Here is a 20790-nt window from a genome sequence, read left to right on the forward strand (position 1 = left end):
GTGTCCATGGACAGAGGAATGGACGGAGAAGCGGTACATATGTACCCCCCCACACGCAGAGACACGCGGTGGAGTATTATGGAATATTACTCAGCAATAAAAACAGCTGAGACTGTGCCATTCAAGACCGCATGGATGGACCGTATCACACTCAGTGAAGCAAGTCAGGTGGAGAAAGACAAATCCCATATGATTTCATTTATATGTGGAATCTAAAACACAAAACGAATGAACAAACAAAAAAAGCAGAAACAGACCCGTAAGTACAGACAGCAAAGTGATGGTTGCCAGAGGGGTGGAGTTACGGAGGGAGGGCAAAATGGGAGGAGGGGAGGCGGGGGAGAGCTGCCAGGTCCGGAATGAATCGGTCCCAGGAATAAATGGTACCGCCCAGGGAATACAGTCCACGGTGTCGTAACAGTGTTGCGTGTGATGGGCGCTGGCTGCTGGTGTGGTGAGCACAGCACAGCGTATGGCGTCATTGCATGGCTCTGTCGTGCACCTGAGACGAATGGAACTGTGTGTGACAGCCACCATGAAAAACCAAAACCGAAGAACGCAAGTCGAGCACGGGCAAAGCTGTCCCATGTCAACTTGGCATCAGCTCGCTTCCTGTCCCAAAGTAGGTTGATGTTCAGAGGCAAGAAAGCCACTCCGTGGGGCTGAAATTCTTCCCAGACTTACTGAGGTTGCCAAGAACGCCGGTGTAACCACAGGCGACGTGAGGGAACAATGTTTTCTCACGTGATGCTTAGAATCCGGCAAGCGCTGTGTTCCGTCCTAGGGAATGCGTTGGGATATCATCACAATGTCAGATGGCCCGCCTTGGACATACGCGATTCTGGAAATTCCCAAGCAGAGCTGGTCAAGCCTTGCATTGGTCCTTTGAGTCTCTGACTTGGGAAGTTCCGTCGAGCGCGCTGGTACCCTCCAAGTGCAGGGCTGGTTTCCACTGAATGCACGACCTCAGACCAGGTCACACACTGTCAGATGCGCTGTTTATGTTTATATCTTTCCTCTTCACAGACTGGGCAGTATGCAATATTCCACTCAGTACACTGAGGGCAACAACAATGAAAAATGCAAACGCATTTAGGAAGATGAGAAACACATTTACACCTAGGAGAGATAAAGAGCAGCCCCAGCATTTTATGAGAAATGCAACAATTAGGCAACTGGGTACAGTGGCAATTAAGGGGGAAATCTGCAATTTTCACAGATATTTTAAGTCTAGGGTGTGCTTTGCTTTCATGATGTTCGGTAGTTTTGAAAGGAAGAAGAGGGTTTGGGGAGGGGGGTTGAGGGAAGGGGTAACTCGGTGATGGGCATTAGGAGGGCACGTGATGTAATGAGCACTGGGTATTATACGCAACTGATGAATCACTGAACTCTACCTCTGGGGGGAGGGAGGGAGAAAAGAAAGAGAAAGAAAGAAAGAAAGAGGGAGAGAGAGAAAGAAAGAAAGAAAGAAAGAAAGAAAGAAAGAAAGAAAGAAGAGAGGAAGAGAGTTTTGCTTCAGAGGTCCAGATAATTACAGCTGATCTGAATTGTGCATACTTGATTCAGGTTATGGAAAATGAAAACATTTACTTTCTCCGTCAGTGTTATTAGGCACGCTGGTCCACAAAGTTCAATGTATAGAGGAAGAAGGTATGTGCGGGGTTATGCACCTGAGAATTAAAATCTTTCGACTTAGCAAGTTTGACCCGGAAGAACTCCACGTTCGGGTGGCGACTATGTCCTCTGTGTTCCCTCAGTGATGCTCCCTCGGTGACTAGCTTCCCCCAGTGACGTCTGGCATAGTGTGATTTACTCAATATCCGTTTGGGATCTAAGAAAATGTCAGTTCTGGAAGCTGGGCAGAAACAAAGTCTTCGTGTCCTGCACGTGTATGATAAGGATGAATATTTCAAGCACGTACGTGCTTCCTGCTGCAAACCAGAGGTGGTCAGGACACGTCTAGACTGGGGTGATTGTCAGTGAAGGCGTGATGATGCCCCAGGTTAGAATTTCCCAAGCTGGTTAATGTCGCTCCGTTTCCTGGGCTATCCTACCGGAACTCTGTCATTACATCACTAAATAGCACAGACATGCAGTCATACGTACAGATATATATACATGTGCGGACATATATATATAATGTATATATATGTTATATATTATGTGTATATAATGTATATACATGATGTATATATATATGATGTATATGTAGCTTATATGTCATGTATATATGTACATATGATATATAATGTATATATTATGTATGTATGTATAAAATGTATATATGCATATATATTGTATATATTTGTATATGTATATATTTATATATTATGTATATAGTTTATATGTCATGTATATGTGTATATATGATGTATATATTTTTTTGTATATGTATATATTTTGTATGTATATGTATATATAATGTATATAATGTGTTATATATGTATATATTATGTATATATATATATTCCCTGGTTATATGCAAGACTCAAATGCAGGTGTGTGGGTAGAGTACACCATAAGTAAAAACTTGTTACAAAATGTGAGAACAGCAAACAAATGCCAGGTCTTAAAATCTCTCGCGCCCCTCAGCTGCCCTCCCTACTGGGAATGACGCAAAGACTTTCCTTCCCTAAAAGGTGTTCCAGATGGGCAGGGAGGGTCCTCACTCATTCCACCCCTGTTCCTGCCCTCAGAGATTAAGTCAATGTCACACCCATTTCAGGATATCAGAACTTCGGTTCATCTGGGGTCTTCGTGGGGTCACGAAATCACAGGGCAAAGAAGTCGGAACTCGTGAGCAGGGTGGATTTGTCCCTTGGTGGCATGAGGTCCTGCAGAAGGAGACGTCTTGACAGGACTGTACCAAGGGACGCGTGCGGTGATTTCCGAGAGCACGAACACAGGGCTGCCCTGCAGGAAATGCTTCACCTTCGAGACCTATTGGGGTGAGATTTCTCGGCAGGGGAGCAGAAGGGAAGACGGTTTTGGGGATGAAAGGGAGGCACACGCGTCATTCACAGGTGTTAAATTATGGTGAGATGTCTCCCATGGAATGAACATGGAAGGCCACAATCCCAGGAAAAGCGTGCAGTAGACGGGACTCATCTTGCCTGTGTTAAAACCCGTGGGGCATCTGAGATCCCAGGCTGTGACCAAGGCGCTGGTGTGACTCAGCTGAAGTCTAATACCCCTGAAAATTCATACACCCATGCTCCCCAGGAGAGTGCATTTGGAGATGAGATAAACCATCAAGGTCCAAGCATTCGATAGGTGAGGGACCAGGATAGGACCATTTGGGTGCAAAACAAGGAAAGGGTTGCAAATTGCAAAAGGACAAATAAGGCCGTTGCCCCTGGCAGCCAACTCCCTGTAGACAATAAAAAACACTGTCCCTCTGGTCCTATTGGGGTAACTGAAACCCCCAACTTGAAGGCATTCTATTGCTAAGATTTTCAGCAAATCCAGGAATTTCTGCCCAGGGTGTGTGATTTAGAACAGTGGTCATGAGCTTGGCGAGGAAGGATGACGGGGTTGGTCAGAACGTCCTGGGGATCGGAAGAGGTGTCAGTCAGCAGACGCACGTCCAGGAGAGAAAAGCTACTCCAGAAGGAGAAACAGAATGAACACAAATCCCTCCATGTCACGGTGGTGCCCAGGGCACGCTGACATTTTCAGACTCTGCCATAAATGTAAGTGACGGCTCCAGGGAGCCCGACTCAGTTTTCTTTGCCAGCCACGGGAAGGGTTGCTTTTTCCTTTGTCACGGGAGGCATGTGTGTGCATGTGTAAACCGAATCCAATCTTTCATTCTGGTGTCTGCTGGTTATTTTCCATAGGATTATGTCTGCTTGCATTTCCCTTTTCTGCTCTGCTCGGTGCCCGAAACACTGAAGCTTCAGACCATTCTCCGGGAAGCCCTTGCAGGCAGACTCCAGCACGGCGGGACTCAGGGACTGACACACATCTGAGGGTGGTACGAGGGGTCCTGGACCTCACCCACCACAGGCTGCAAACCTCCAGCCTCACACTCCCCCCAGGGACCACCAAACACACCTGTCCTCGCCAGGTCCCTCCAAACACACCATGTCTTCCTGCATCTCTCCAACCCCACAACCCACCCAGGTCCCTCCAACCTCTCACAGCAGCCCCAGGTCCCTCCAATATCACACTGTCCTCTCTTAGGCCCCTCCCCTTCAAGCTCACACTGTCCCTACTTCAGGTCCCTCCAACCTCACACTGTCCCCCCCAGGCCCTTCCAACTTCACACTTCTCCCCCACCAGGTCCCTTTAACCTGTCACTGTCTCCCACCTGCCACCTTGTTCCCCCCACCTGTCTCCCCAGCTTACATCTCAAAAGCCTCCTGCATCCCTGTCATTCTCCCCGTGTTCTGCCCCACAATGGAAACAGCCTCGGGGAGCGATGTCGGCAGACCTGCTGTGTGCAGACTCTGCTCCCACCTTTCACTCGTCCTTGGATAAGGTCCTGTCACTGGACCATTCGTGGCATGCGCTTCCTGGGCTCTGCTGGGGACCCCTCGCACTCCCCCTTCTTGAGGTGAGCTGTGCCTGTCACTGTTCCATCTGGACATCTTAACCCCTACCTCATGCCCCATCATAGCACACAAAGGTCTCTGGGTCAGAGAGTAGTTTAGGAATTAAAAAAAAAAAATAAGTCTGAGATCTAAAATTTGCAAAAGTTTCTTGTTCAGAACGTAGGGACAACACCACCACAGGGAGAGCCTCACTGCCATTCTGCTGGTGGGGAAGGGTTGCCCTGAGTTCCAAGCAAATTCGGAACGAGTGCCCTCTGGAGGCCTGCATCCAGCACGCAGACACCTATGGGGGCGCTCCTTGCCAAAACTCACAGCTCGAGTTCACGGCCAGTCCGTTGCTGTGCTCTTAAGAGGATTCTTCAACGGACTTGTGGAGTTTTCACAGCTCGTTGTGTGACCTCCACCAAAGGTGAAGGTCAGTCATCAAGTAATTAATGTCATAAAGCAGATGTCATGAAGCGAACATCTGGGGCCGTGGTGGACCAGGTGCCGTGTGCTCTTCCCGCGCTGGGAACCGGGCTAAAGAAGGACTGCCAGTGAGGAAATCCAAGTTTCCTTTCTTGAATATGTTGGGGAGGCGCTAATTTTCTCACACTCTCTGCGCTCAGAGAGTGGGGAAGAGGAGGAGGGTGTCTGTCATTTTAGTCCCCTCCCGTCCTCACCGCAAACGCGCACACACAGATTTGTGACCTCGACACGGCTGACTCGCATTCATCTGCTCCCGGTTTGGCCAGAGGGAACAACAGACGGACAATTACCGAATTCTGTCCTGGATTCAACTATAGGAATGTTTGGTTTCCTCAAAGAATGTACAGTCCCGTGCAAGTAGCTTGACGTCGAGAGCAGACAAACCGGAGGCCCGTGGTAGGAAATTGAAATCCTGATGTTTAGAAAGTTAGCAATGCTCGGTGACAGCCAGAGATTTCTGCAAGACTCACCAGGTAGTTTTCCTTAAGAGAATTAGTAGCAGAGGAGCGTCAGACTCAGACAAAAGTAAAAACAAACCTGAAGGCTTCTGATATTTGGAACAAGGATCAGGGCCAGTGTGGTGGCTTAAAGATGCCCAGGAACCCTCCTGTTACTTTTCTGCTCTCACACCCCAACACATGGCTTCCATCCTCCAGGTTGACTCGTGGCTCAAGGTGGATGCTGGAGCTCCAGCCATCGCTTCCACCTGCATCCCTGGAAGCAACAATGAGGAAGCAGTGAGGAAGTAGCTCTTTGCCAGCAGCTTTCCTAGATGCCCATAACACGGTGAGTAAAATCCCCTGAATGCAGTGACATGGCCACACCTAGCTGAATGACAGTTTCGCATAAGTTTAACAAACAAAGCTGAACATTGTATCATCCCCCAAAAGCACGTGGGTTAGGTGCAGGTTAACCTGTGGGTCTAAACTTCATCTGCTAGTGAGAATCTGTTTGATGGCATTAGACACAGAGACAACGTCTGTGAAGTCAACACTCAGCCCTGAAGACTCTGACCTCTGGGGTCACCAACTAACATCTAAAAAGACCTTCCCCAACTACTGATAATGAGAAAAATCTCATTTTCATATGCAGACAAGAGAATGGCATCCAAATATAGAAGTCGAGAGGGAAAAGAGAGAACAGGCATTAGACCGCCTCAATATTTCCCAGGCACGTTTGTAAGCCCGTCAGACTCACGACGTCCCACGCACAACCTGACCATCCTCCCGGGACGGGCACTGTGACCATCTCTCATGTCAGCATCAGGGAACGACAGTGCGGGGAGATAAGACAACGTGGCCAAGTTTCCACATGCAGTAAGTGGAGACGCCATTACTTGTAGGGACTGGGTCTCCAATGAAACCCCACAGAGTGTCATGAAAACTTATGTCTCTGTGTTCCTCCTTATTATTGTCATTAGCCAGTGTTTAAATTGTGAGCGGAATTCCAACTGCTCTGTCCTTACGTCTGGTGAGATGGTCAGAAGACACCATGACACGAAGAAGACCTACAGATGGCCAACAGACACATGCAAAGACACTCAATGTTACTCATCATCAGAGAAACGGGGGTGACAATACCCATGTCCAGGACCCAAATAAAATAAGGTTCTGGTAAGGCGTCCACATTTCGGTCAAATGCACACACATCTCAGGCACTGCACGCACATCTCGGGTGAGAGGAGAGCCAGGTGCAGCCAAACGCCTCTTCCCTTCCGAGAATGTGTACGTTGGCTCGGCGCACGTGTACACACGCCGATTCCGTGAAAGGCTTGTAAAATGTCACCTAAAATAAGAAAAATGAGAGCGCGCTTTCAAAGCAGCGAAAGCAGTAGAGATGAAATAAAAACAACAACAACAAATGGGGGGGTTGTCAATCACCTGGAGAATGTGATGAAAACAAAAAGTCCATTTGAGCCAATGGCAGAGAAGGAGAACATACAATATTTTTATTCAATAGCAAGAATTTGGAAGCGGTCTGAGATCCCGGGACCATTGCCTAAAATTTTCCACTTCCCTCAGCCAGACGAGAAACAGCATGGAATAAAAAAAAAAAGCAAGCAAGCAAGCAAAGATTATTGCACCAAGAAAAATACATCCATTGTAGCATCTCATGAACTAGGGAGGAATGGAAAAATCAGAACCAAGCCATTCTCGTAGGCCAGCTCCCCAAATGCAAAGAAATGGGGTCGGGAAGAGGCATTTCCAAGGGGAGTCAGCTCCTGGTCCTCATTTGAGACAGAACGAAGTGACTTACTACCCTGAGTCTCTGACACGTTGTCCCTTTCCAACCCAAAAGCACCAGATTCCAGAAAGACATTTCAAGGACAGCAAATACGCTAAGAAAACAAGGCAATGTGACTTCTGGGGTACTGAGAAGGTGCCTGTATTAGCGTGCTCGGGGAACCATAACAACCCTAGACAGAGCGGCTTCCACTACAGACATTTACCGTCTCCAGCTCCTGGAGGCTGCGAGTCTGAGATCCAGGCGGGGCCGAGGCAGGTTCCTCCTGAGGCCTCTCTCCGTGGCGTGTAGACCCCATCTTCTCCCCGTGTCCTCACGTGGTCGTCCCTCTGTGTGTCTGTGTCCTCATCTCTTCTGATGGGAACACCGGTCCTATGGGACCAGGGTCCATCCTACAGACCTCATTTTACCTTAATCGCCTCTTTAAAGACCTCATGTCCAAATGAGCTTACTTTCTGCCATACTGGGGGGCCAAGACTTCAACCTACAGATTTGGAGGAAGCACAGTTCAACCTCTAACAACATCCCTTCCTCACAAAATGGTCTGCATATGTGGCTGGCTTCTGATCAGCATATTTTTTATGCAGAACGGGAATGTAGGCACCATTAGCCGGCATTAGGGGACATGACATAAGAATCGTTTAAGGGGGCAAACTCAGGTCATGATGAACTTTGTACCTGATAGCTTAAATGTTGGGATGTTATCCTCTAAATCAGAGGGTGGCAAACTACGACCCGTAGTTCGAATATGGCCCAGCATCTGTTTTTGCAAATAAAGTTTTATTGGCACACAGCCATGCACATTCATGTATTTTCTATGGCTGCTTTTGTGATACCAGTGGCAGAGTTGGGCAGGTGCCATGGAAACCAGACCACCTGCAAAGCCAAAGATCATTACGACCTGACGAATTACAAGAAACGAGGGAGGTGAGGAGGGGCCCACCTGTGCTCTAAATGATGGGGAGTCACTATATAGGATTCGATTCCAGAGAAGGATACAGTCCCATTTCCAGTTTTATAATTACCCAAGCAGCACTAGAGGGATTGACCCAGATGCAATTAATAGATGGGATAAGACCTCAAGGAAGATGAGACAAGGAGATAAAAAGACACAGGTGCACGTGGGACTAGACTGGGAGAAGCACTTGGTCCAGAGAGCCTTAAATTCGCATCAAGACGTAGACGGTAAGTCCATCTTCTGAGAAAGAAAACGGGGACAGACGCAGTCCTGAAACCCAGTGTTTGTGGTACTTTGCTACGGCAAGCCTAGGAAACTAATATAATCCGTTAACAAAGTTGTGTGTTCATATAGTTGTATCAACAGTGCCTTTCAATCCCACCAAAGCTCATTAGTTGTTTAATTAGTTCGGTTACACCCAGAAAACGTCCAAGCCATTGTCTAATCCCCAAATTTCAGTGGGGAACAAGATTCTGTCATCAATCTTTGCTTAGGTCATGATTCCTTTATCTGAGCCCCCGAAGGAGAATCCATAATGAGAGAAAGGGCAGGTGTTCCCTCTCCTTCTTCACCTTTGGGCAGAAGGCGCCCTGTGGCCGCAGGGACTCTGGGATCCTGTGCCCGATGCTAGGACGGAAACTGGAGAAGCCTCTTTACATAGGTGTGTTTTTCTGCTTTGTTTGTTCTTAAGCAAGAAGATAAGCCTTTACAGGCACGCTCCCATGGAGAGGATTGCTTTCAAGTTCAGAAGTTCATGGCACATTACGGAATAGTTAGGTGTCAGATGAGATACCGGTCTGCAGACCCTGCCCAAGAGTTTTTCCTGGCATGCATATGATTCCCAGGTCTATATTTTTAGCTTTAATGATGGAAATCAGTCTCCTGTTCCATAATGCAAAAAGTGCCACTTGAGAGGTGGAAAAGCCAAGCATTTCGTGAGGATGCTCTTTTAAAAATGAGAGCACTTATCAAAAGAGCCTAAAGGTGGTAACAGCCCAAATGATCATCAACAGATGAATGGATGAACCCAGTGTGGTCCACCCAGACAGCGGAAGGTTACTCGGCCGTGAGAAGGAAGGAAACATTGGCACCTGCTAATAGATGGACAAACCTTGAGAAGATCTTGCTCAGTGAAAGACGTCAGACACAGAAGGCCACATGCTTTATGATTCGATTTGTATGAAATGTCCAAAATAGGCAAATCCATAGAGATAGAAAGCAGATCAGTGGTTGGCTGGGGCTGGCAGGTGGGAAATAGGGAGGGGTTCAGGGTCTCCTTTTGGGGGGATGAGAATGTTCTGGGACTAGATAGAATCGGTTGTTGCCTTTGCCCAAAAAACAAATAATTCAATTTAAAAATGGCAGAAGACATGAACATTTCTCCAAAGAAGACCTATAGATGGCAACAGACACATGAAAAGATGGTCATCATCATTCATCATCGTGGAAATGTAAATCAAAACCACAAAGAGAGACCCCCTCGCACCTGTCAGAATGGGTAAAATCAACAACACAAGGAACAGGTGTTGGCGAGGATGTGAGAAAGGGGAACCCTCGTGCACTGGTGGTGGGAATGCACGCTGGTGCAGTCACTCCGCAACACAGTATGGAGGGTCCTCAAAAATTCAAAAATAAAAATACCCTGTGATCCAGCAATTGCACTACTGGGTATTTACCCCCAAAATACAAAAATACTAATTCAAAGGGATACGTGCACCCCTAAGTTAATAGCAGAATTACCTACAATAGTCAAGGTATGGAAACAGCCCAAGTGTCCATCTATTGATGAATGGATAAGAAGATGCAGTACATATAGACAATGGAATATTATGCAGCCATAAAAATAGTGAAATCTTGCCATTTGCAATGACATGGATGGAGCTAGAGATATAATTCTAAGCAAAATAAGTCAGAGAAAGATAAATACCATATGATTTCAATCATATGTGGAATTTAAGAAACAAAATAGGCAAAGGGGGGAAAAAAGAGAGAGAGGCAAACAGAAACAGACTCCTAACTCTGGAGAACACACTGACGGTTACCAGAAGGGAGGTGGGAGGTGGGATGGGGGAAATAGGTGATGGGGATTAAGGAGTACACTTGTCATGATGGGAGGGAAAAAAAAGAAGTGGTTGTTGTTCAACATTGTGGCTGTGCTAAATGCCACTGAACTATTTACTCTAAAATGGTTAATTTTGTTATGTAAATTTTGCCTCAATAAATTTGTTTTAAAATAGCATATATTTTTTATTTATGTAAAATGTAACATGCTGACCACAGCTAGATCCTGGATAAAGTAACACAAGTCTTGAGATCACCACTTAAATATAACCGTTTTCATGTTCTTATACCAAACAGATAGATACGTAGGTAGATGGATGGATGGATGGATGGATGGATAGATAGATAGATAGATAGATAGATAGATAGATAGACAGACATGATGGATGGATGGATGGATGGATGGATGGATGGATGGATGGACTGATGGATGAACTGATGGATGGATGGATGGATGGATGGATGGATGGACTGATGGATGGATGGATGGATGGATGGATAGATATGATGGATGGATGATAGATGATAGATATGATGGATGGACGGATGATAGATGATAGATAGACAGACAGATGTAGGGATAGAAGTAGGGAGGGATGGATGGATGGATGGATGGATGGATAGATAGATAGACAGAAAGATGTAGGGATAGAAGTAGGGAGGGATGAATGGATGGATGGACACATGGATGGATAGATGGATATTGATAGAAACATAGCAGATATACAGATATCAATAGAGATACACTCTTGTTAATTTTACTGAAATAAACTTTTATATACCTTATTAAAAAAAAACAACTAAGCAGGGTCTAAAAAATCCTTCTTAATCCTTTCCTCCCCCAAAATAGTAATGATAATAAAAAGCAGCACGTGCATTGGTTGAGGACATTAGCACAACCACTGACTGGCAGAGCTCGTATCTGAGGACAACTAAAATTCTGGGTATGGCTCTTGGTCAGTTACCAGGTATCTATTTGCATTATGCTTTGATTTTCAGCTTCATCGATTCTGGGAGGTTCTCAGATTTCTGTTTAAGAAAAATTTTATAAGTTGAAGACTTACTTCTTTTCTGAATATTGTTGCCGTCCTTACCCTCCAAACTCAAAGGAGATGAGAAGCTAGCTAGCCACGGGGTCTGCATGGACCAGGCAGAACCAGGAGCTGGATGTTTCAAGCAGCCACATCAGATGGTTCTTTATCCTTCCAAAGGATTTGCAGATGCTTGGCCACGTGCTGCCCTAACGGCACGTTCCCACAGATCCCACTGCCATTTTCTGGGCCCCAGCAATCTAGCCCCGAGCATAATGGCACATAAAGTACTTTTTATTTCAGAGCTAATTCATCTGTGCTCAAACGTCCTGGCTTGGAGAATCATAGACAAATCCAAAGCAAACCAAACTTTAAAGGGAGGCGTGTCAGTATTCCTCAAGGAGCCAACCTTCACCAGATAAGACACTAACTGGTTCTAATTGGCCAGTGAATCACATTAGCCGTGCACGCATGGACACAATCATCCTTTCAGTATCTAGACATCCATACCCTCTCATTAACCCAAAGCAACGAGCATCTGCAGACAAAGCCAAAAACGACGGATATTTTTCCAACGGCGAGTGGGGTTCGAAATACAGAGCACCCACCACACGCCAGCCGTCATGGCATGAAAGTGTTGATTAGTGTAGTTGATCAGATTAGAGTGTGGGACCGCACTGTGAAGACTTTTCCTTTGGAAGATGAAGGAGGTGGGGTTTGCAGAGACTCCGTCCTGCTGGGTCTAAGTCACTCACCCTCCGTGAGAGTTTCAGATCACTGAACTCTACGGAAGCGTGCGAGCCGGTGGAAATTCTCCATCCGGGGGAAATTAGTGTCGCAGACATTGCAGGACATGGTTATTTATTTAGACAAAGAAGATTTTATTTCTTACTTCATCAGATGCGCTTGGGGCAGGGTGTATCTGAATGGGGCTTTTCGTATAAATATTGCATTTGTAAGCTGGGGAGTACGGATCAAGTGTCATGAAGTGTGCTACCTATCTTGAGTTCAAGCTCCCCGTGCGTGGTTATCCTCCCTGGAAGAGGAACTCATAGGCCATTTCATTTTTTTTTTTTAAAGATTTTATTTATTTATTCGACAGAGATAGAGACAGCCAGCGAGAGAGGGAACACAAGCAGGGGGAGTGAGAGAGGAAGAAGCAGGCTCACAATGGAGGAGCCTGATGTGGGGCTCGATCCCATAATGCCGGGATCCCGCCTTCAGCTGAAGGCAGAAGCTTAACCGCTGCGCCACCCAGATGCCCCGGCCATTTCATTTTTTAAAAGGGTGGACTGGTGTTTTCGTCAGAGCCAGAAATTCAACATGGTGGATGAAGAAAGTCAGGCTTGTTAGTTAAGAGAGAGAAGATGAGCTCTGCCCAAACCATGGGTGAATTATCCTTATTCCATAAAACAGGTCCTACTCAATATATAATAATATGTAAATGAGAAGACTCACTTTCCAGAGAAGTTCATTTTGAAGCTGAATGAGAGGAATCTTCTGGAAAAATTAAAATACCTCCCAAGTCCCCGGGCAAGACTTTTTCAGTGGTATCCAGTGCCCTCTCATGGAGACTATGTGAACAAAAACATCCCCTTGCCCTATTATAAAAAATACCTTTTTGGGTATTATAGATGAGCTGTTTCCAGCATAAAGAGAGAAGGCAAACACATCTGCAAATGTTCCTGGTCCATTTATACACTCGTTCCACCATCCAGAAAACCACAATCAGCAATACCGGCAAATATTCTATACGCGACTGACGGATACGTTTGCAGTTCCAGTGACTATAAAGTCAATTGTTTCTTCCTCTTTCCAAAGATTAAGCGGCCATGAAAACAAATTTTCTTCAATGGTCAGTTCTGCCAGTTTGAATCTATCTGGGCTACTTATCGTTAAAGAGTTTTGCAAGATCGGCCAGGTTCGCCATGGAACGTAATCCACCAGCAAGAACAGAATAACGCCTGGTATTTCTACAAAGTTTAACAACCGTTGAAAATATCTTAACAAGCACAGACCCTGAGGCCACAGACAGGAGACGCAGGGTTTTTCCTTGCCTTATTCTGCATGATGACACTTTCCTTTTTCATTCCTGGTCCCACTAGCAGATTTCAGAACTGAAAAAGAATGTGGCAATCCTTAATTGTTGAATCCATGCAGCCAGAAGGCTCTGAGCTCAGAGAGCCAGGGACTTTCCAAAGTGTTGGGAAGAAGACCGTGCAGAAGGCACGACATGGAGAAACCGTGCTCCTGCTGGGCGTTGTCCCTTCATAGACCAGGGTGTGACAACGGAAGAGGCAAATGTGTTACATTCTAAATGGTCCTCACAGGGCTCATCGGACCTCAAGGTACTCGACAGGGACGGGACAATCGTACCTCCGGGAACCCCTGTCAAGGTGTGAAGATGATTTTGGTTCTCACAACTTGGGAGACAGGTGTGACTGGCATCTGCTGGGTGCACACCAGGGATGCTCACTGCCCTACAGTACACAGGACACCCCACCCCAGAGACCCATCGAGTCCCAGATGTCCTTATTGCTGAGGTCACTCCAGCTGCCTTTGCAAGTCTGTCTACCTACCTGCCTATCTACCCATCCATCCACCCCGATATCTATCTATCTATCTATCTATCTATCTATCCATCCATCCTGATATCTATCTTTCATATATCTATCATCTACCTACCTACATACCTACCTACCTATCCATCCATCCATCCATCCATCCATCCATCCATCCACTTTATCTATAATCTATCTATCTATCTATCTATCTATCTATCTATCTATCTATCCATCCTTTCATCCCTCCACTAATCCATCCATCCATCCATCCATCCATCCATCCATCCACTTTATCTATAATCTATCTATCTATCTATCTATCTATCTATCTTGATATCTATCTATCATCTATTTATCCATCTATCATCTACCTACCTACCTATATACCTACCTATCCATCCATCCATCCACTTATCTATTATCTATCTATCCATTCTACCATCCATCCATCCATCCATCCATCCATCCCTATCTATCTACCTACCTACCTACGTATCCATCCACCCATCATTTATCCATCCCTATATCATCTATCTATCCATCCATCCATCCATCCTACCTACCTACCTATCTATCCATCCATCCATCCTACCTACCTACCTATCCATCCATCCATCCATCCATCCATCCATCCATCATCCCTATTTCCACCTATCTATCCATCCCTCCATCCCTCCATCTGTGGCAGTTATTGTAACTAGGGTGACTTTATCCCCAGAGGACACTTGGCAATGTCCAGAAACATTCTGGTTGTCACAGCTTGGGGCACCCCTGGGACACAGTAGGCGGAGACCAGGGGTGCTGCTCAGCACACCACAACACACGAATAGCTCCATCACAGAGGGTCATCTAATCCCATGCGGTTGACACTTGAGTGAGGCTGAGAAAGGCTGATGCAACCATGACCGAGACTCCACTCATTATCCGCACCTGGAAGCACCAACAGACAACGAAAGCAAAGGCAGACGTCATACAAAAGATGAAAGCTTGACGAGATGCCCTAGGAAGCACAGAGAGCCTCTAACTCAGTGCTCGTTCCCTAACTAGCAGCACCTCCACCAGCCGGGTTCTTCGTGATTCTCCAGGTCAGACTTCCAGAATGGGAATCCTCATTTTACCAAGATCCCTAGTGATTTCATGCACGTCAAAGTCTGGGAACAAGCAGACCGTGCATTCACAACATCCTCTGCACAGCCGAATGCCAAGCCGAATCCCAAGGCACGCGTGGCTCTTGGCCTGGACGGCCCATCAAACCCACCTGGGGAGACTGAACAGCTGGGTCTGGGCAATGAGGTTTTTAGAAGGTCATTAAGTGATCCCAAAATGCAGTCAAGTTTGAGAACCATGGTTTCAAGAAGTGTCGTGCCCTCTGAGCCCAAACCCCACCCCAAACCAACTAAGTCAGAATTGCTTGGGTTGAGTCCCACCATGGCGAGTTTTGGAAATCTGGTGGTTCTGATGTGTGATCAGGGGGCGGAAACTACTTGGTTGGTTCTCAACTTGACCTTGTTTGTCTCAAATCACCCAGAGGGTCTGATAAACAGAGTTGTTAAGTCCCGCCCCAGATTTTCTGATTTTTAGCAGGTTTGCAGTGGGACCTGAGAATGTGCATTTCTCGGAAGGGCCCAGACGGCGTTTATTCTACTGACTTGTTTCTCATGTTTTTCCCAAAGTTGAAAGTTTCCTTTAAATAGGCACGGTTATTCCTCAGGGCAGCTCCAGAGGTCTGCACTGGAAAGCAAGCGACTTTTTCATATGGAAAATATGGATAAAACTGCATTCTATATTATTTTAGGAAATAAGAGATCATTACTGGCATCGCAAACTTGAATCGCAGTAGCTATTAAGGCTTCAAAGACGAAGAATAAAGAAAATGTGCTCAAAATTGCCAATGTGGGGACGCTCATGTGTGCTTCCTGCCTTGTGTCTGTCTGCAACTGAAACCATATTTCCAAGACCCATGGAGTTTTGCAATCCTTGCATTGAGCCTAGTCAAAGAATTTCAACCTAATTCTTTCCGCTGAGCCAACAAAATAAAGCATATGCACGGGGAGATGGGCGGTGGGGGATGGTGAGTAAGTACACGGGGTAAATCCCTTCACAGGGAGTGAGCTCACTCGATCACTCAGCTCTGAACCCAGGACAGGAACCAAAGTTTCAGGTAACCCCAGGGCCTCCCTGCCTGAGACATCGAAAATGGCCACCACCTTCACCACCACCGTCCCCGCCAGGAATGAATGGTTTGCGTGCGTGTAGGGGAAGACCCAGGTTTTGCAGCTGGGGAAGCTCAGAGAGTGTGGAGGGGTTGTCTTTAAGAAAAGGAATTCAAACATATCTTACCCTTGGCAGATTTGCAAAAATGTACAGCTGTGTGAATGCACTGCTTGGGCCCCTTGGACAGTTTTGGAAAACGCTGATGGAGAGTGGTGGGCGGGTTAGGGTGGGGCAGGAAGCAGTGTGGGCCATTTCTGCCTGACTTGGGACTCCCGCTTTGCTCTGGGGCTCCTCACAGGCCTGGCCAGGACATCCTCAGTGCTGTGCTCCAGGCTCTGGTTCCCTCCCTCCCTCTCTCACCCCCCAAACCCCTCCCCCGCTCTTGCTGCGCCTCTCCCCTTTCACTGCGGTCAGGTGTGCTCCCTCTTCCCCTTCACAAACATTTACCCCCGACAACTCCACCCCAGGATGTAAATGTACTCCCTGCAGGACCTCCCGTGACCCCCTGTCTAATTGGTCTGAAAGGAAGAACAGATTAACAAACTGTACAAAAAGAGTGTAAAGCAAGAAGGGGGAAAGAAATCAGAGTAAAAGCATTCTAGTCAGGGTCACCAGGACGCTTAGTGAAAGACGAATATTTTGATTGCTTTCAAGGGTGACACGGGAAGTAATCCAACAATGCCACTCCCTAGGGGGACAGACAAAAACTTCAAATTGGGATCTCGGAGAGCTATACGTACCCCACGTGCACTGCAGCACTATTCACAATAAGCAAGACGTAGAAACAACCTAAATGTTCATCCACAGACGAACAGACACAGACAAAACAATGTGGATATACAGACAACAGGTACTAATCAGCCTTAAGAAAGAAGCCTCATGCAGAAGAATGAAACTGGACCATTTCCTTACACCGTACACAAAAATAGACTCAAAATGGCTGAAAGACCTAAATGTGGGACAGGAATCCATCAAAATCCTACAGGACAACCCAGGCAGCAACCTCTGTAACCTCAGCCTCAGCAACTTCTTGCTAGACACGTCTCCAAAGGCAAGGGAAACGAAAGCAAAAATGAACTATTGGGACTTCATCAAGATAAAAAGCTTTTGCACAGCCAAGGAAATAGTCAACAGAACCAAAAGACAACCGGCAGAATGGGAGAAGATATTTGCAAATGATGTATCAGATAAAGGGCTAGAATCCAAAATCTATAAAGAACTTATCAAAGTTGACACCCAGAGAACAAATAATCCCATCAAGCAATGGGCAGAAGACATGAACAGGCATTTCTGCAAAGACGAATGACCAACAGGCACATAAAAACGTGCTCAACATCACTCGGCATCAGGGAAATACAAATCAAAACCACAGTGAGATACCACCTCACATCAGTCAGAATGGCCAAAATTAACTAGTCAGGCAACAATGGGTGTTGGCGAGGATGAGGAGACAGGGGAACCCTCCTACAGCCACTCTGGAAACCAGTATGGAGGTTCCTCAAAAAGTTGAAAAGGGAGCTACCCTGTGACCCAGCAATTGCACTACTGGCTATTTACCCCAAAGATACACATGTAGTGATCCAAAGGGGCACCTGACCCCAATGTTCACAGCAGCAATGTCCACAATAGCCAAATTGTGGAAAGAGCCCAGATGTTCATTGACAGATGTCTGGATAAAGAAGATGTGGTTCATATATACAATGGAATATTATGCAGCCATCAAAACGAATGAAATCTTTCTATTTGCAACAATGTGGATGGAACTAGAGGATATTATGCTGAGTGAAATAAGTCAATCAGAGAAAGACAATTATCATATGATCTCCCTGATATGTGACATTTAAGAAAACAAGGCAGAGCATCATAGGGGAAGAGAGGAAAAAATGAAACACGATGAAACCAGAGAGGGAGACAAACCATAAGAGACTCTGAATCTTAGGAAACAAAACCGAGGGTTACTGGAAGAGAGGGGAGGGGGGATAGGGTTTAAAAAAATAGAAAGAAAGAAAGAAAGAAAGAAAGAAAGAAAGAAAGGAAGGAAGGAAGAAAGAATCTTAGGAAACAAAACCGAGGGTTACTGGAAGAGAGGGGAGGGGGGGATAGGGTTTAAAAAAATAGAAAGAAAGAAAGAAAGAAAGAAAGAAAGAAAGAAAGAAAGAAAGAAAGAAAGAAAGAAAGAAAGAATCTTAGGAAACAAAACCGAGGGTTACTGGAAGAGAGGGGAGGTGGGGATACGGTTTAAAAAAATGAAAGAAAGAAAGAAAGAAAGAAAGAAAGAAAGAAAGAAAGAAAGAAAGGAAGAAAGAAAGAAAAGAAAAGAAGAAAGAAAGAAAGAAAGAAAAGAAGAAAGAAAGAAAGAAAGAAAGAAAGAAAGAAAGAAAAGAAGAAAGAAAGAAAGAAAGAAAGAAGAAAGAAAGAAAGAAAGAAGAAAGAAAGAAAGAAGAAAGAAAGAAGAAAGAAAGAAAGAAAGAAAGAAAGAAAGAAAGAAAGAAAAGAAGAAAGAAAGAAAGAAAGAAAGAAAGAAAGAAAGAAAGAAGAAAGAAAGAAAGAAGAAAGAAAGAAAGAAAGAAAGAAAGAAAGAAAGAAAGAAAGAAAGAAAGAAAAAAGAAAAGAAGGCAATCCTGCCATTCGGTGCAATGTGGGTGAACCTGGAGAGCGCAGGGCTCAGTGAAATAAGCCTGATGCAGAAACACACATAGTGAATGATTCTACTTATCGGAGGTGTCTGAAATAGTCAAACTCACATATACAGGGAGGACAGAAGGTTCTCCTGGTCCCAGGCAAGAGGGCAATAGGCAGTTGTGTATCAATGGTAAATATGTTCGATTATGCAAAATGAATAAATTCTAGACATCTATCATACAACGTGGTGCTTACAGTCACCATGAACTGGGTGGTTTATCAACAAAAGAAATGTACTCCTCACATTTTGGGAAGCTGGAAGTCCAACATCCAGGTGTAGGCAGAATCAGTGTGTGGCGAGGACGGTCTTCTGGTTCATCACGCTGTCTTACTGCTGTGTCTTCACAAAGCGGAGAGAGAAAAGCAACTTCTTTCAACCTCTTGTTATAAGGGCACGATTCTGATTCATGGGGGTCCCACGTTCATGATTTCACGTCCTCCCAAAGGCCTCACTGTGGAACACCATCAACCTGGGGTTTAGGCATCAAAAACATATGAATTTTGGAGGGGGACACGCACATTCAATCTATGGCACCCCTCCATGTCACCACTGTAACGGCTGCATCAGATCACCCGGGAGATGCCCTTGAGATGCAAACGAACAACATCCAGTCACATGCATGACTGAGCCACATCTTGTGTAGACACTTGGACCGAGGGTCTGCCCACATGTTGCCATTTCCACCTTTCGTGGATCGTCGAACTTGCTTGTTCTGTCTACAGGACATTATGTTTGCTCTTTGTAATTAGAATATTAAAATACGTACCTCGACAGGATTTGGGGGATCATCCAGTCAAACCCCTTCTTCTCCACAGACCACAAAGGCGTACCAATCGGATGGAAGTATTCAATCCTGTCTTCTAAAGGTGAATATATTTCCTGTTCTCACTGTTGAAACTCTGAAGCCATGGATAAATTCAGGTTATTAAAGTACACCTTCCTATTAAAAACAAAATGAGCTTCAGTGTTGTTTTTGATAAAATGATCTATGTGTTATTTACAAAAAGTTCTCTAGTGGTATCAGTTTTTCGTCCAGTTTGAGAAATAATTGACATGTATCACTGTGCACGTTTAAGGTGTATAGCATAATGGTTTGATTTATATATGTTGTGGTTTGATTTATATATGTCACACCTTCTTTATTCATTCATCCATTGGTAGACACTTAAGTTGTTTCCATGTCTTGGCTGTTATAAGTAATGTTGCTTCGAACATAGGTGTACAGATACCTCTTCAAGGTAGCGTTATTTCCTTTAGATGTATTCCCAGAAGTGGAATTACTGGATCATAGGGTAGTTCTATTTTGAATTTTTGAGGACCCTCCATGCTGTTTTCCAGCATGGCTGTACCAGTGTGCATTTCGACCTTCAGTTAAGAGGGTTCCCCTTTCTCCACACCGTCATATCAATTTTGATTAAAGCTTACATTTAGACAAGGTCATCAAAGCATGGAATCTTTCACTTGGGGAAAATAAGTAAGAAAATGCTGAGTTAAAGAAATGGCTCTATATTCCTGTGAAAACATATTTTAAAGCCAACTGCGTTATACGTGAAAGCGACATGGAATATGCAAGCTCTCTGTCCTTCCAAGCCCGCCTGAGTCACTTCTCCAGAAATCCTCAGGGTGATCTAAAATTGGGATGAGTTCAGAGAATGTTTGTTAGACCTTTGTGGGAAGATTAATACTTTGGCTCTGAGTCATTCTTCTTCAGAAGAGTGGCGTAATCACTTCCTGTGCAAGCAGTTGAGACAGCTGTTCAGACTTACTGGATGGATGGATGGATGGATGGATGGATGGATGGATGGATATGAACAGATGGATGGACAGAAAGATGACAGACAGACATGACAGATGGGTAGATGGATGAAGAGTTGGCTGATAGACAGATAGATATGATGGATGGATAGATGGATGATAGATAGATAGATAGATAGATAGATAGATAGATAGATAGATAGATATGATGGATAGATAGATGGATGATAGATAAACAGATAGATGGATGGATAGA

General features: G+C 45.2%; 1 long non-coding RNA gene across 1 annotated transcript; it reads right to left on the minus strand.

Annotated features, from left to right (window-relative positions):
• Positions 1 to 4363: 4363 nt before the first annotated feature.
• LOC130543253 (uncharacterized) lies at positions 4364 to 20569 on the minus strand. Its single transcript, XR_008958466.1, has 3 exons — positions 19546 to 20569; positions 19023 to 19248; positions 4364 to 6809 (listed from the first exon to the last, which is right to left on the minus strand). It is a non-coding gene; the product is annotated as an uncharacterized LOC130543253 (long non-coding RNA).
• Positions 20570 to 20790: the final 221 nt, after the last annotated feature.

Source organism: Ursus arctos, chromosome X (genome assembly GCF_023065955.2).
Source record: "Ursus arctos isolate Adak ecotype North America chromosome X, UrsArc2.0, whole genome shotgun sequence".
NCBI classification, from domain to species: domain Eukaryota; kingdom Metazoa; phylum Chordata; class Mammalia; order Carnivora; family Ursidae; genus Ursus; species Ursus arctos.